At 37.9% G+C, this 16,910-nt stretch overlaps 1 protein-coding gene across 9 annotated transcripts in view; it reads left to right on the top strand.

Moving 5' to 3' along the window:
* The first annotated feature begins 5,412 nt into the window (after positions 1–5,412).
* SCEL (sciellin) overlaps positions 5,413–16,910 on the top strand; it is a 68,736-nt gene continuing 57,238 nt past the window's right edge. For 3 of the 9 annotated variants that reach the window (XM_085576547.1, XM_085576598.1, XM_085576591.1), the window contains exon 1: positions 5,414–5,653. The gene's annotated coding sequence lies outside the window, so the exon portion shown is untranslated. Of the gene's footprint in view, positions 5,654–16,910 lie in introns of all 9 variants that reach the window. The other 6 variants (XM_085576582.1, XM_085576603.1, XM_085576571.1 and 3 more) reach the window with 4 other exon arrangements.

Here is a 16,910-nt window from a genome sequence, read left to right as displayed (position 1 = left end):
CTGGATAATTATTTACAGGGGATTTACTTGGACCAATAAACATCACTATTTGGGTATCTTAGTAATTTCAAGACTCTTAAGATGTGGCTCCTCACATGTGATCACAGGAAATAACGGATAATGTTTATTTTCAGAAGGACATACTTGAAGTGTCTAACTGAAACCATGGAGTTCCTGCTTGACTTGGAACAGCTGGGCTTGATCTGGCAGAAGAACATGACCGAGTCATTCTGAATTGTTAACACAGTCCCAGTGATTATGTCAAAAAATCTTTAGGGGTTGGGAAAGAGATGGAGCACAGATTTCTACTACAGCAAATCTGTTAAAACAAAAATAAACTCAGAATATGTAAATTGTGAAGGCTGTTTTGTAGAACTTCTGTGATGCGCTAATATAAATGTTTTATTTACTCATGCAGTTCATCAGGAAATTAAAAAAATATAAAACTATACATATAAAAAATCAAATACAATTTTTTTCCACCACTTACAACCCCTCTCCCTTTTGTTTTATATTTTCTTCCACTTCCATTCCCTTCCATTCCCTTTCTCCCTCCTTTGCCCCCTCCCTTCCTTCCTTCCTTCCTTCCTTCCTTCCTTCCTTCCTTCCTTCCTTCCTTCCTTCCTTCCTTCCTTCCTTCCTTCCTTCCTTCCTTCCTTCCTTCCTTCCTTCCTTCCTTCCTTCCTTCCTTCCTTCCTTCCCTAAATTTTTAAAGGTGAAGGCATTCTATAAGGTGTCCTTCTATTAAGCTGGCTGTTTTACCACTTAGTTGTGTAGTCATTTGATAGCTGTGATGTGTTTATTAATCATCCAGTGTTGCCACATGTTTTATTGCACATTTTGCATTCCTGAGAGTTGTTTGTAGGTGGTTTCCTGTGTTTGCAAATCTGGGGAATCCAAGCCCAAGCTGCTATTCACTGCTGCTGAGAAAAGAGAGAATCTCCTGGCCATTTGCTGAGGCAGTTGCACTTTGCCTGCAGCAGGAGAATAACCAAAGGAAGAGTAAATCCTTTCTTTAATCTCGAGTGCAGAGGTTATTTTTTTCTCCAGTAATAAGTTTCCTTTCGAGGGTGCACAACTGCACCATTGGAGCATCTGTCTTGTGTCTTGGCACATGCTAGAGATGATCAAAGCAGAAGCTTTTGTTCAAAGAAATAGAAAAGCAGAGTTGTAGAACATCTAGGGATAGGTATAAAACCACAAAGCAAGGAAGACTCACATGAGCCAAACTATATTAAATGGGTTTTTTTCAGCAGTTTGCCAGTGTGCAAAATGACGAGGTAAGTCAGGTGACACAGTTCTGAAATAGTTTAGTCACTTGTATAGAATTTGGACATATACATTTTTTTTTTTATCCATTTTTCATAATCAGTCTATCCATTAACATAGTGTTGCTATCTTCCATGGCAGTGAGAAGCAGCATTTTTTTACCAATATTTTTTTGTTATTTATGAGACAAGTTTAAACTCTGCTATTAAATGACAATGAATGTACCTAGGCATCTGTTCATGAGAAAAAATTCCCAAAATAAAGCAGATTCCATTCATACTCATACTACTTTTATACAAACATAACACTGAATCAAGAAAAGCATTCCCATAGTATTAATATCATTCATGAACTAACTTAATGTCATCAGTACAGAGAAGGCAGACATTCTCAATACACAAATAATCACTGAAATACATATTTTAGGCACCTGGTTCTTTTCAGGAACTTGAGCTCTCAAGTATTGCTTGAGAGTAATCATCAGTATCAGTAATCTCCACAAGATTTATTAATGCCTTGCTAAAAAGAGCTGATGTAACTGTCCAGCACTGTTTTCCTTTCATTTAGGGAGAAGAAAATCCCAAGCTCTGTCGTCATCAGCTGGCTGGTGTCCAATAATTCCACATTAATTTAAGTGATCAAGAACTGGGCGTGAACTTCTCTTATATGTCAGGAGAGTAGGTAATAAAATAAAACCAATCAGTCAAAGTGTAGCAGCTCTTTACCCTGTGCTAGTGGGAGGAGAGGGTGAGATCAGTGGCTCTGTGAAAGCTGAAGTGACCAGCTGACTTCTTTGTCTGCTTGCCTGCGTGCTCTCCTCTGACAGAGCCAGAGACAAGCATTGATTGCTCCCTGCTTCTTGGTGAGTAAGGGGCTTTGCCATGGAGCCCCTCTGCACAATGAAGCTCAGAGACCTGGTGACAGTTTATGTCTCCATAATTTTATTTTTTCATACATTGCACCTGCAGAAAGAAGCAGGTTAATTAATGAGAAGAGTGATGCACAGCTTTACTTCTCATTGTTATGACTCTGAGCAAGGCCCCGTGAGAACACTGGGAGTAATTACATTATATTTCCTTCTGGTTTAGCTACCAGGCCTGGATTCATTCACAGCAGATTTTACAAGAATTTCTTGCTGTCTTTAAGACTGTCATTTGCCCTCTATGTTTTGGAATAATTTAGGATGTGTAATTTCAATTCTGAAGAACAGATTTGAGCATTTATTGCTGAGCTACCTTCTATGAATGAAATAGTTGCACCTCTGGGATTTTCAACTTTTTTCTCTTAAAGTTTCATGTGTCCATACTGCATGGCAATGTATGACATGATTTTGTGATTTCTTTATTCAAGACCAAAAGCAGTCAATTTCAATTTATACACAATATGCATTTTTATTATTTGTCTTCTTGAGTGTGATAGAAGGCACAGTGCAGTAGGTTAACACAAAGTGCTACAAACTGAATTATTAAAATACAAGTTACACTTCTATATATTGTGTGTAGTAAGACAAGATTTCCTTTTTTATGTGCCAAATAGGCTTCTATTTAAAGTACAGCTATGAGAAGGCATGCTATCAGTCAAAATTCAGCTTGGTTTTGGATCGTTTCACTAAAAAACATCTAAATTAATTAATCTAAAGAAAACAATGAAAACTTGTAACTGAAAGTCTGTTGTAAATTCCTGTACTTTAAGGAAACACCAGTCAATTGGAATTCCCCAATAGTTCCCTTCATTTCAGCTGGAAAGGAAAATATATTTCAGTATCTCCAGTTGAAAACTGCAGAGAGGAGCTTAATACACTGTAGTTACTCTGAATTAAGATTAAAATGTTGCTTGATAGTCCCTGGCTTTTTTTAGTAGCAATTATTCTGAGTGCATGATAATACTTGTATGTGATTGTGTGTACTTTAAGCTCTCCACTCCTTAATATGATCTTGAACTTGTGCCATTTTGCACGGGGCACTGAATCAAAGGTTTTGATGAGGTGACAGAGGATTGACATTATAAAATTAACACATCCTGAATTACTGTCCAAGAAACACAGACTCAGAGACAATGTATTTTTAGAATTAGACTCATTGTTAACTGACATTATATACACTCTTGTCATATTAAAATGCTGTTAGGGCTGCTACTTAATGATTCACTGTGATTTTATGATAGTGTATGCTAAATATGCTAAGAAATTTTCAGTTATGAACTAGTTCAATAGGAAAGGATTGTATTAACCTAATGTATTATTATATAAGTAGTATTTTCAGTGCTGTTTACTGAGTATTGTCAGATACTGGTCTATTTGGTTGTATAATATCATTACAGTTTATGATATCCAAGATGTAGCAACAATTAAATGCGACTATGTTCATACATGTGCATACCTATGTATGCAGAGCTCATAACTAATTGCTTTTAGTACATTTTAGTTACCAAGAGGCAGACAAGCATCCAAAAGCTAAGCAAGCCACATAGATAAACTACTTTTTGCTTTAGATAAGTCTTCAACTTCTAAATATGCCTTACAAGCAGCTCTGCATCTAAGATGCTTACATTTTAATCAAGTGCTGTCAAACTTTTTGTTGTGTAAGGGAGAGACTAACCTATAGATGTTTACTCAAAGATCCAATGGCAAATAAATTTTAGTGTTAAAGGATGATAGAAAATGATCTGAGAACCATTTGAGAATTCTTTCATGCCCTGCCAGTATGATGGCCTAATTTGAGTAAAGAGCAAATATTTTTATGCCCTGCATATGGATTCTGCAAATACCTGGGTTGCAGATTTAGTATCACTGCAAGGATCCAGTTTTCTTCTATTATGATAAATGTATAATAAGTGTCTAGTAAATTACATTATCCACTTTATCTTACAAAAATGCATTCTAATATAAACAAAATTCAGAGTAGTTCACTGGCCTTTACAGGATATCAGAGTAAAGATCAAAATGTTCTCTTTAATCCTAAAATATTTTAGGGACAAAAATGCACAGATTCATAAGTGGATGAGTAGCTGATATAAGTAGCCACTCATGGAAGAATCCTGACTTCACTGAAGCAGTCTTCTTATTTCTTTCTGTCTTTTCTCCTTGAATTTTCTTAATAAACATTTTGAAATCTGTGTTTATATCTGTTTTTTTCTGCTTATTTGAGATAGCAGGATTAGGCAGTGACTGCAGAGATGATGGCCATGTATGTCTATTTCTGTCTATGACCATCTTATTTCTAAATATTTGAAACACAAATTCCTGATGTCCTCTCCTGCAAAAGCACAGTAGCAGTTTGTCTATTGAATATATTCCTTTAACATTCCATATATGAAATTCCATTTTTACTGTGTCAATTAGTAGCTTCAATGAATAAATACAGCTTACTGCTGTCCACCTGCCTAAAATCCAGTCTGTCTACAGAAAATACTCTACACTGCCAAGATTTGTGTGGTATGTGTGATATTAAACCCAGAAAAGCAATTGCTATCCTCCTGATGTGTAGCATAAAGACATACTCTAAAGAACTCAGCTGAATGACTCTTGTGTTAACACAGCTACTCACACAGAAAAAAAAAAATAGTGTGTAAATATTCCAGATAACAGTATTGGCTGGAATTTCACTTGATCAAAACAAACAAGAATATAAAAGCAGCCTGTTTGAAGAAACAGGACAGGGAAATTTGTCATGAGGGGTTTTCTGGTAGAAGATACTGGCTCCAGATGGAGAAGATTTAAAGAAGTGGCCAGAACAGTACAATGGAGAGGAAAAAAATGGGTTCTGTGTCAAGTCTCCTCCAAAGTGATCTGCAGTGTCTTGAGGCACTGCCATGATTTTGTTGAGATTGATGGGATTTTTCTCTTGGCTTTACAGCAGCCAGGATCTCACTCTTGATGCTTATCACTCATGCTTGACCTTGCAGGCAAGGAAGTCATTGCAATTTCAAGTGCCTCAAAAAAGAACCTGTGCCACATGACTGTTGGGCTGAGTATGAAGACAGTCTTTATGTGTCAGAGAGGCAGAGATATACTTAATGCATCTGAAGTGCTTTAAAGTCAGATTTTTGTATCAGATCACTGTGTTTACAGAGCAGGAGGAAAGCTGGGCATGTCTGGATTTATCCCACATGTTGACTCACAGCTCTCCTATTCAGAGCCAAAACCACTCCTAGTAACACTTCCAGTCACCAACAGCAACTGCCAGCCAGCAAAAGCAGATAACAGCAGAGGTAAACTTCCAGTCTGCTTGAATCTTGGTGGAAAAGGGGTTTTAGTTGTTGGAAGTAACTGGAGGCACATCAGGCATCCTCAATTCAGTGGTCAAGCCTTCAAAAGCTTTGTGAGCAATGGAAGTTTTTACATCTGGAAAGCTCTCCTGAGCTACAGTCTTCAGTGCCAAAATTGGTAAGTCCATGTTGTAGCAATAAGTTTACCTGAGGAACTTAAAATGGGAATTAATTTGAAATTAAGAAAAGAACATCTGTGCTTGACTTGCAGAGTTTTCCATATAATGTCTGTTTAATTTACAAGTAGAATTTCCCCTGTACTCCTGCCATCTGTAATGTGGGCTCTGACTGACCCGAAAAGTCCTTTTTTTCTTCTTATTTCCTTCTTATTTTCTTATTTCAGAACCAATGCGTGAGTTCTTTAAGTTGCCATCATGAAACAGTTCAGTCATGTAGCTAGACTACCATTGATACAAAATCCAGTCTCTAAATACTTAGCAGATTTGGAAAAATAGGAGAAATTGAATGCATGCCAGTATGTTCTGACACTATTTCAAGCAGAGATGTTATGAATGTACATAAGAACCTCTTAAAGATGTGTTTAACATTTTTTGTACTTTATTTAAGAATTAGTCACCTTTCAGTTGTAAGTGAAGAATGAGTGACACTTTTATTGCACTGCATGAGAGTTTCATGCTATTTAACATGTGTCTTCTCCAAAGGATGACCATAATTATAAGGATTAGGATGACCACCTCATGAGGGACAAAGGACTAAGCTAGACACATTTGTCTTATGGAATTTATTTATTTTCTAAACTATTTCCAAAAATCATTGAGGAAATATACAGTATCCCACTGGCAGGTTTAATTTAATGGCAACAGGCCCTGAATTCCTCAAAACCTTTTCACAACCTAACGTTTTATTCTATCATTGCATTTCTATCTTGACCTATCTAATCTTCATTGTACACATCATGCACAAACTCCCTTCAGGATTGTGGACAGTAGGTTTATGCACCTATCGGATATTTGAGTTTAGCTTAGCATTTGTTCCTACAGAATTTAGAAAATGTGTTTGAAATAATTTAATCTAATTTATTGAATATATTTACCCAGTAGATAGAAGATTATATTTTCTTGGATCTGGAACAATAGTTACCCCCAAGCTTCAACAGGTTTCAAGTTTGGTTCAGATTTTGACTTGAATTCCATCAGTATGAGTACTTGCTCTGGCATCTGAGCCGATTGACTAAGTCACCTCAGGCAGTTGAAATCTGCTTCAATTCATAAAACTGGCTTGAGATACAAGTTGTCTGGCCCCTTCTTGATTAAAAGGTGGGCATAGATGCAGAACTTGAACAGACATGCATAATGAAATTGAGCAGCCTATTGGTAATCACCAATGTTTTAGCTAAAGAAAAATAATAGAAAAATGTGGAAGAAGTGAAAATGAAACAGGGTAGCAGTCACAAATGAAACAGCATGTCATGAACTCTAAATAAAACTAGAGATGTCCCTTGCTATTGTGCCAGCTTCTTAACCCAGACCTTTCAAGCTCTGCAGACAGAGCTGAAAGCATGAGGGATGACTAGGTCAGGCTCCTTTGAGGCTGCATAAATCATGACTATATTATTTCAAATGGATGGTCTTACACCATTAATCTTGGAAGTAACATGAGAAGGCCGGGATGCCCCATCCTGACCATGAATGCTTGGACCAGAACTGCTGTGGTGTGTCTCACTTGTGCTTTGTGGTTTCCAGTGTAATGCCACATCATTCCTCTTCACTTCTGTGGGCTTTTGCTGCAGTTGCAAGCAGACTTTTCTGTAGCCAAGTTTTCCACAAGCAACATAATGTACAAAATATGGCTACCATCCAAAGCAAAACATTGTTCCAGTTCTCTTTCCTGAGATAAAAAAATCCCAAAAAACATTACCATAAAAAGTCTCCTAGAACTGGATAAAAGGAGCAAAATTAGGATAACTTTTCTGGCTCTGATTTTCTTGTTGCATAAGCAAATGAAAGGAAAGCATTACATTTCTGTTTTCACTATTTTGTTTGCTTAGAATTTATAACAAAGAAATGGCAGCTGACAAAAGCAGTAGTATATGTTCTGTGGCAGCACATTTCTCCCTCTCTCAGGATTTCTCATAGAGATGCACAGAGAGAAATGAAAGAAAAAACAATTTCTATTTCTGCTCCTTGTTTTTCCTGTGTGGAATGTGTTTGGAGAATTGTTTACCTGGGGTGAGTGCTTGATTGGATTCTGGTGAGGATTGTTTGAGCCTGATGGCCAATCCAACCCACCTGGGGCTGGACTCTTGCGAGAGGGTCACGAGTAGTGCTAGAGTTAGAGAAAGTAGTATGTAGTTTTAGTATCTTCCTTTATATAGTATATTAATGTATTTTAGCATAGCTATAATAAAGAAATCATTCAGCCTTCTGAATTGAGTCAGACATCATCATTTCTTCCCATTGGGTTTGCCTGCATTTACAAAAATGTTCAACATAAAATTTTGCAAAACTGCAATAGCAACAGAGGAAAGATTGTTATGTGTCTAATTCCCACGGAAATATTTGAAGAATAGCCAACAGAAATGTATCTGGGCGCTCTGAATAAAGATTTCCCAAAATTTAAAGCAAGAAAATGAAAAGTAAAGTTTAAGAAGACTAAGGATAATATTTTCTCTTATTCATGTATGAACGAAGAGATTGATAGAAGTCCCTTAACAAAATGAAGTGGATTTTAGCTGCCATTCCTCCCTTCTGGGATCTGCCATACTGAGAAAAGCTCTTTCATTTTTTGTGCTGGAGGGTTGATACCGGGTCTTATTTTCATTGCTCTGTTTCCACCTAGTGCTCAAAGTGCACATTGCACCAAGCTGGACGTATGTTCCAGAACCAGGAACGGCGATTTGGTGTCGCCCTCTTTTCAGGAAATCTGCAGTACAAATCAGCAAGTGTAGCATTAAATGTCACTTTTATAAAAAGCACCTGTTCCCAGAATAAAGTCTGTCAAGTGTCTATATGGTCTTCGCTGCATGACCTGTGCAGAAACAGGAGTGCAGTTATTTTGTTTAACTCTTGGAATCCCTCTTGTGGATGCATTGTTTTGATGGTAGTTCTTTTGTTAACTGAAGACAAATTAATGCATGTAAGGACTACACCACAGTAATTCAGAGACATTCATTATGCTCACAGGCAAAATTGTGTGCTCAGGATGCAGACTAGAAAGGGATAGCTAATACACCTGGAAGCTCTGAGCTTAGTTTCATCTGCATAATTTTTCCTCATATAGTTCAGGGTATAAAGCACCTTTCACAGTTTGTAGCAATCATAACTTTTTAGTAACACAGCTGGAGGACTGAAAAACTTTATGGTGTTGCAGGATGAAAAGAGGAGAGATTTTGTGATGGACTATGAAATCTGTATTTTTTTCAGGAGGTTGAAAAGAACTAAAGACACAACTTGTGGATTTACCTTGTCAAATGTAGCAGGAGGCTTATGGACAGATGGACAGGTGTAAGCATACACAGACAGGACAAGTGATGTTTTAAATAATTTTCAGGTTCTAAGAAAAAAAAATTATGGTATATATGGTTATAAAAAGCAAAATAGCTAAATAACTCATAGCTGTACCACAGGCACCATCTGGAAAACAGAATGGTTATTTCTCCTAGTGTCTGACATGTGGGAAGATGTAACCTCCTGTTCCACAATTTGTAGTTTGAACATTTTATTTAGGAAAATGAGCTCCTGCTTTTCCCTTGTTCATTCTCTTTGAACGTGAACAAAATATGAATGAGTTAATGCCCAGACTAAGAAATTGTAATGTCCTTGGTTTATGAGAGCATAGTAACCTCAGGTTTAACAGGGAGGAGGCAGCACATCTGTGGCCATTTTTTCTTGGGTAAAAGCAGGGTACCAATCACAAATGAAACAACATGTCATAAACTCTAAATAAAACAAGAGAGGCCCCTTTGTACTACACCAACTGTGATAGCATCTGTTTTATAATAAAGCTTCTGCTTCTCCTCTGGTATATTATGTGTCCAGCACTGACTGCTGCATTAAGCCACCCTGAAAACCTGTACTGCACCAAATTCCTTTTAGGTCATCTGGATGCTCCTCTCCCAGTTTAGATGTGAGGCAGACACCAAGCTACTTGCTTCAAGCCATGCAGATACCTCTACAGAGGCATATGTATGTCAGTAGGGAACTCCAAATACAATGACCTTCCTACAGAATTTACATTTTTTTGGGTAGAGGCAACAGGCAGGCTGAGGTTTTTTTACAGTTCTAGTTTTAGATTTAAATTTCATTCCATAGAAAAACTTGTTTAACCTTTCAAAAGACTAAGTGCATAGGACTGTATAGGTCAGCATTTTTCTGGCAAAATGTCCTTGTTAAAATACTGTATCTTTCTTACCACTGTGAACATTGCTATGAACTCTGAGCTACAGAATTGTTCAAGTTTACACCTGTTTCTGTTATGCAACCTTATTTCTTGAATAGCAAAATCAAAATTTATTTACAGTCAAATTCTCCTTATTTGTGAAATAATATTAATTAAATAGTGCTTTTAGTGGAGAATGCATGGGGAGGTATAAGTGAACAGTACTATTGTATTACACTGTTTCTACCTGAGCTCCACATTCCTGAAAGAAAGTTTTCTTCATTGAAGCATAGGTTTGCTTTGGTTTGAGTCCTTAAATAATCTGTCAGGAAATATAAACTAGACAAGGGATTGCTGTGGATGTAACTGCAGTAGGGAAGGCAGCCCTTGAAAAGGGCAGGGTCTGTATGTGGGGTGTGCGAGGAAGTCCCACCCCTCTGGAAGCTGCTGTTCTTGTCTTTTATCATACTAAGGTGAGGGGCAGTTTTATTCAGTTGCCCAGTCAGGTGAAAACTATCTGAGCCTTGTATTATTTCAGACAGAGTGTGTCTTTACAAGGGGATGGACCATATGACTTTGTTACAGAAAAAAAGCTACTGCCTGTGTCTGAAAGCAACTATCTACTGGTGCAAAGAGAATAAATTAATTTTTGAAAGAATGGGAAGCCTCAGTATTACCCAATATAATGAAAATTAATACTTTTACTTCTAGATAATCTTTTGTAATAATATGTTTAGTATTTCTTGCTGTGTCATCCTTCAAGGACCTGCTCTTGGCAAAATAAAAGCTTATTTCCTTGGAGGACTGTATTTATGTAAATACTTAAGAGATGATTAAAGTAAATTAACACTATACTCCTCTAGACTTGTCTATATAGTCCTATCCTGTGATCTTTGCACTAATGAGTATTTGGATGAAGATATGGTTTGATTTTATTTTTTTAAAGAAGCAGTGTAGAAAATTAAATAAAAAAAATTATCACACTTAAAAATGAGGGGTAACCCTAATTCAATATTTGTAACATTTCAATGGCAATATCATACTTTGAATCACTCTTTTCTGTTGCAAAGGATGGTAGGAAGAAGCATACTTCTGCTTTTAATGTTTTCCTTTAGAGAGGCATGGACACATTGGATTAGGCCTACCCACTATCCAGGACAGTAATTTGTTTCTGATGGAGCCTGGAGGGAGATGCTTCAGAGGAAGGTGCAAGGACCTCCAGTCAGAAGTTAAGGCACTGCTCTTCCTCTTATATTAACATAATACATCTGTCCATACAGCTTGAGCAGCCTCCTGAAAATTCATCTTGTGGTGGCAGAAATAATGACTAAACCTCTCACATATTTTTCTCTCTATTGCACTGAGTGATTCTGAGCTACGGCAGAAGCTCTCAAGTCTGATCCTTCTTTGAAGCTTCAGTTTAACAAAACTGAATGGCTGCTGTGAATTGAACGCATTGCATGGGGCTGGGAGGCAGGGGCAGCAATAACTGGGGCACATCCCAATCCAAGACCTGTATTAATGCACACCTGGACATGCCTAGGTATGTTTACTGAAAAATCACTATTCATTGTGAGAGGTGAGCAGATATTTCCTTGTGTCTGTTACAAGGGCGTAAAGTAATCCCTTGTGTTTGGTGCTGCTTTGTGACAATTGCGGAACTTGTGATTTTCTTGATCTTAATCTCAACTTTCTCCCTGAATTTATGGGTAGAACTCTCAAAGATCTCAACAATAAAATTAAAGAAGTTCGAGGGAGGTCAGACATAACCAGAGGATATGTGATCTCACCACACCAGTGACTTGTCTGCCACTTACATTCAAAGTTGAGTCAGGCCATCTCTGCCTGCCTTAAATAATGCATGGAGCCAGAGATCCCTGCTTATGGAGCCACCTGAAGTTCCCTTTCCCTTTGTGCAGTCACCTAGGAGTGGTCAGTGCAGAATTACTGCGGGCAGAGTAAGTCTTCAGGCTTGCAGGAGCCTTATTCTGAACTCTAGCCACCTGGAACTGGAGTTCCAGGAACTGGAATGCTGGACCCAGTTCCAGCCACCTGGAACTGGTGTACACCACCATTTCCTCAAAGAAATGGAGTGGACTAAGGACCACTCCATTAACTACAAATTGATGAGAAAGTAATACAAGGGACATGTGGCCACCTTGGGATCAGAGACTGCATGAATGGCCCAGGGGCCAGAATTGAGACTCCTCCCGATTGTATGGTGGCACACTTTTCAGGACAACTATAGAGAAAGCTTGTCATGTGGAACTTTAATTTTGTACGTGACCATATTTAAGCTCAGTAAACTAATATTTATATCATACATACACTAAATTTACTGTGGAATTAAAACACATAAAGTGGTGCTTAAAGTTTCACTCATTTGCATACTATCTATGAAGTCTGCTTCTAGTGTGTGGTCATATATTTTCCTGAATGCATATTCTGTACCTTGTTGATAAATCAAAGCAGTTGTTTATTTCTCTTCCATAGTACTACTGCTAATGAGATACAGTACATCTGTACTCAGATTACCTTGGATGTTCATCATGGAACAACTTCTCTAGTACTTACACAAAACTGCAAGTGATTAAATGCCTCAGTGGAAATACTGCAATAAAACATGCCTATTTCTTATGTTCATCTTCTTTGCTTCTAATACAAATTTATGCTTACATTTAAACATCTTCCTGTGTGTGAATTTTGGATTTTGGGCTTCTAATATTCTTTCTTTTTGCAAACTTTTTGATAGTAATTTCTGTCACAACAGAAGAATGAAAATAAATCAATGCATTTTAGTAATTACAAGAAATTATTTAGAAGGCAGCAGTGAGGATGGTTTACATTTCATTGACTTTATAATTATAGAGTTGCCAATGTATGGGTGATTGCCTCCTTCCTTCTTGTTTGTTATTAAATGAAGTGTTCAAGGAAGCCCTTAATTTTTTTCTACATGGTTGTCAGAGATGGGATGTGGCAAGAATGGGAGAAAATGAGGAAGGAAGCAGGTTAATGCTGTCACATGAAAAGAAGATCTATATAATTAAAGAGAGAAAGCATGGGCTTCTTTTCAAAGTTATTAATTCTGGCTTGGTCTTCCCTCTGGGATGGTAGCAATTTATATGGTGTACATGCTGCTTAGGAAGAAGAGAAATTGGCTTTCATTACATGAAGCAGGATGGTCTGTGCTTTAGATGGTTGAATCTAATCTGGTAAAGCCACTAGTGCTGAATGCCAGGGCTTAGTCCTGGGGCTGATGCTGTTCTCCATATTTATGAATGATCAGGATGAAGCAGCCCAATGCACCTTCAGCAGATTCACAGCTGGTACAAAGAGGGAGACTGGCTGGTATTCCAGTGGTCATGCTGCCATTCAGAGGGACCACGACAAGCCGGAGAACAGGGAGGAGAGAATCTCAGCTTCAGCCATGGTAAAGGCAAGCCCTGTATCTGTGGAGGAATAACCCCAAGCACCAGTACATGCTGGGGACCCACTGGCTGGAAAATTGCTTTGCTTAAATGGCCCTTGGGGTGAAAGTTTTCAGGAAATGGAAAACCAGATGACCATGAGCTGCCAACACATGGCAAAAAAGGACAGCAGCTTCCTGGACTACATTAGTAAGAGCATTGCCAGCAGGATGAGGAAGAGGATCCTTTTTCTCTTCAACATTGGTGAGGCCACATCTGGAGTACTGTGTCCAGTTCTGGACTACCCAGTACAAAAATTATATTTACTGGAGTGAGTCCAGTGCAGTGATGATTAAAGTACTGGAGCACATCTGACTACTTTGGAGGTCAGATAGCTTCCTTTAAACCTCAAGTGATAGCTCCTGTAATTCAAATCCCATCCTCAAATTTTACCCTTCCCAGCAGCATCTGAAAGATATCAGACCATTAATAGGAAAAAAGTGTTGATATTAGACAAAGTTACTCCATATGGAAAAGACATGGTAATAATTGGCAAATTACCCATATTTACCAAATTATGTTTTTATCAACCTTTCCCATACGCATGCATGTAGAGATCTGAACAAAGTGTGATTAATAGATGAGAGAAAAGATAATAAAGGAAACTTTGGACACCCTCAGAAAGGCCATAGATGGTTCCTTCTAAGTGTTAGAAAATCCTTTCAATTGAAATCCTGTGGGACACCTCTTGTGTTAAAAAGTGTAGCTGTTAGGACAGGGAAATTATTAATAACAATCACTTATAACAATACAACTGAGTTCAGAGAGAGATTAAAATATTGGTTTTGAGGGTTTTTTGGTTACAACAGTTACTAAATTAAGATGCTAACTTGAAAAAGTTGTTTTCCTGACTGATGTAAACCACCCAATCACACTCTGGCAATGGAACGGACTTGGCCTGCAAGGAATATTTTTTTCTCCACATGCTTTGCTTCAGTTCTTTTGATTATGAGACTTGAAGAAAATTAAATCTTGATATTTGGTGATCTGACCAAGGAAATCCAAGGGACTAGTTGGAGAGCATGGCAAAAGGCAGGACAGGCCAGGCACAACTGTTACTTTCAGTGGGAATGTGGTACTAGATCAGTTTAAACTGATAAAGAAACCACACCCTTGCTGTTCACTGCAAAACCTATTGTCAGCACCCATTTACTGGATCACTGCGCTGTACAGTTAGATAAATGATAGAGATATTGGTTCATGACAATCTTGTGGTGTTATCTGAACATGTAGTCCTTGCAGTGATGTCTTTGGCAGTTTAGGAGGCTGACCTTGCAAAACCCTGAGAAAAAACTGTATTGAGAAGCTATAACTGCCATTGCCCTCATGCCCAAACTTCTGAGTATTACCTGTTTGTGGCGCTGTCTTCAAATCACTTGGTTCCCTTGTTTGAAACTCATCAACCTTCTTTTCTCATCCTCTGTGTTTGCCTTTATTTGCTCCTTCTGCAGCATAATTCAGATATTAATCTGTTCCAAACACAAGCCATGTGGATGGAATAGCTGACATATCAGGCATTGTTCATGATATAGTTCTCATGCAACACCACTGCTCATCCTGTCTCTCTTCATTTGATTGCAGTTTTTCTAAAGTACACAATTTCCAGGCAAAGAATTTTCTATCTTTTTACACAAACATCGCTACCATTGCTTAAAACAGAAGAATACATTTATCTTCATTTACAAGGATAATGTTCTTGAAACTCTTCATGAACACTACCATGGGGGATTTGCATTGTCAATGTATGAAATCAAAGACTGATCTTTGACCTCTGAGATCCATTCTTGCTTACTTCCATTTTTCTTTTGACATATCTTTCCTTCATTCTTATTTCAGATCCTCTTCAGTTACTTTGATACCTGTTTCCAAATTTCAGTCTCCCTCTGCTCTTTGTCTTCTAAACCATGACACTTGAAAGTCACAACTCCACTCCCCCCTTGTCATGGACTAAGTGTTGTTCTGGCAAACAATGATTTGTGAGCATGTCAAGGTGCTCTGCTATTATCTTGGGAAGGGGGAATTAAAAAAATGGATATTTACTCAAATAACTAAATACTGAACAGGCTTCCCAGGAGGAGGTCATGACACAAAGCCTGCCAGGGTTCAAGGAGTGTTTGGACAATGATCTCAGTCATGGGGTGTGGTTCTCGAGGACTTCCCATGCAGGGCCAGGAGTTGGACTCAATGATCCTGTGTGTCCCTTCCAGCTCAGGATATTCTGTGATTCTCCTGGACCTTTTGGCATTGAATGTTTTTATTTTATATAATTTTGAATAATACTCTAAGTTCTATTGCATAATGCCACAGGACAGAGAAATAAAATTAACAGATTTACCAGCTTTGGGAAGAAAGAGTGGTTTCAAAAGGTTGCCCAGAGAATAACATTGAATCCTTCCAAGCAAAGACTTCAGTCTTGTTTGCAATAATGGCAAATAGCTGTTTGTATATACAGAGTTTTGTATATACACTCTGCTCAGCTGATTCTATTCCCCTATACTAAACAAGCTATTGAAATGGATATTCCAGACATCTCTTGAGAAATCTGTTTAAGAAAGTTTACTCTCATTTTCAATTGGAATTATCCTTAGTTCCAGTAGGATATCCAGAAGAAGGAAATACACACTCCAAGGCTCAAAATCAGTGCTATGTGTATAAATATTTAAAATTTTGTCCATTCTCCATGCAAAACCTCTGAGAAATAAAAAAGATTTAGGTTCAAATTCATGTGACTTTTCCAAGGTTCCTGGGAGCTTGCAGCCCAGACTTTATACTGGAGAGTTTCAGACCTTGAAGTGGTGGCCCTAGCGACACTATGAAATAACTATTGTACAACTCTGAGCAGAGAAATTGTTTGATCCAGAAGCTGCTAGTCCTCACCACAGCTATTTTTTGCAGAAAACCACAAGATTTTACTGGCTGAACTCAATGGCAAGTGTATTGTGCTCTCCAAGGAGTGCAGTGAACAGCAATTCTGGCAGTTTCATTTCCCCACTGATGGCAAAAATAAAGTAAAAAAGGAGAGCAACAGTGTGACACACAACTGCTACACTGGATTTTGTGGTATTGCTTAAACAGAGTCAGTGTGCAGCTCAGCTGTTTGCAACCACAGAAACAGAAAATGTTATTTGGAAGGAGGGAGGATGCATAGCAAATCTACTATGTTTCAAATCTGACAGTGTTTCTTCAAAATGTTCTTAAACCTGTTTAACACACCCCTACTTTTCACCACTCCCTGGGAACATGCACCACTTATAGCAACTTGTAAATCAAGAAAAACCAAGCCCAGCAATTTACTCTCCAGTGCGCACTGGATATTTCCACACACCCAGCTTGGCCATATAATTAAGTTACAACAAAGCTCACTAGCTTGGAGCTTTCTGCTTCAACCTAAACTGAGTTCAAGACTGTGAGTTTAGAAGCCTCAAATATTTTGGAGCAGAATTGCTTATTTCAAAATTATATTAATAAAATTAAGAAAAAATTAGAATTAAAAGATTGTGATTATGTACAATTTTATGAAGTTCTATTCAAAAATTCATAGAAAATGTCAAAACTCATTTATACTGTTTT

This window comes from Lonchura striata, chromosome 1 (genome assembly GCF_050655825.1).
Source record: "Lonchura striata isolate lonStrDom1 chromosome 1, ASM5065582v1, whole genome shotgun sequence".
In the NCBI taxonomy this organism is placed as follows: domain Eukaryota; kingdom Metazoa; phylum Chordata; class Aves; order Passeriformes; family Estrildidae; genus Lonchura; species Lonchura striata.
The sequence above is the reverse complement of the archived record's forward strand: the minus strand, read 5'-3'. Positions and strand labels throughout refer to the sequence as shown.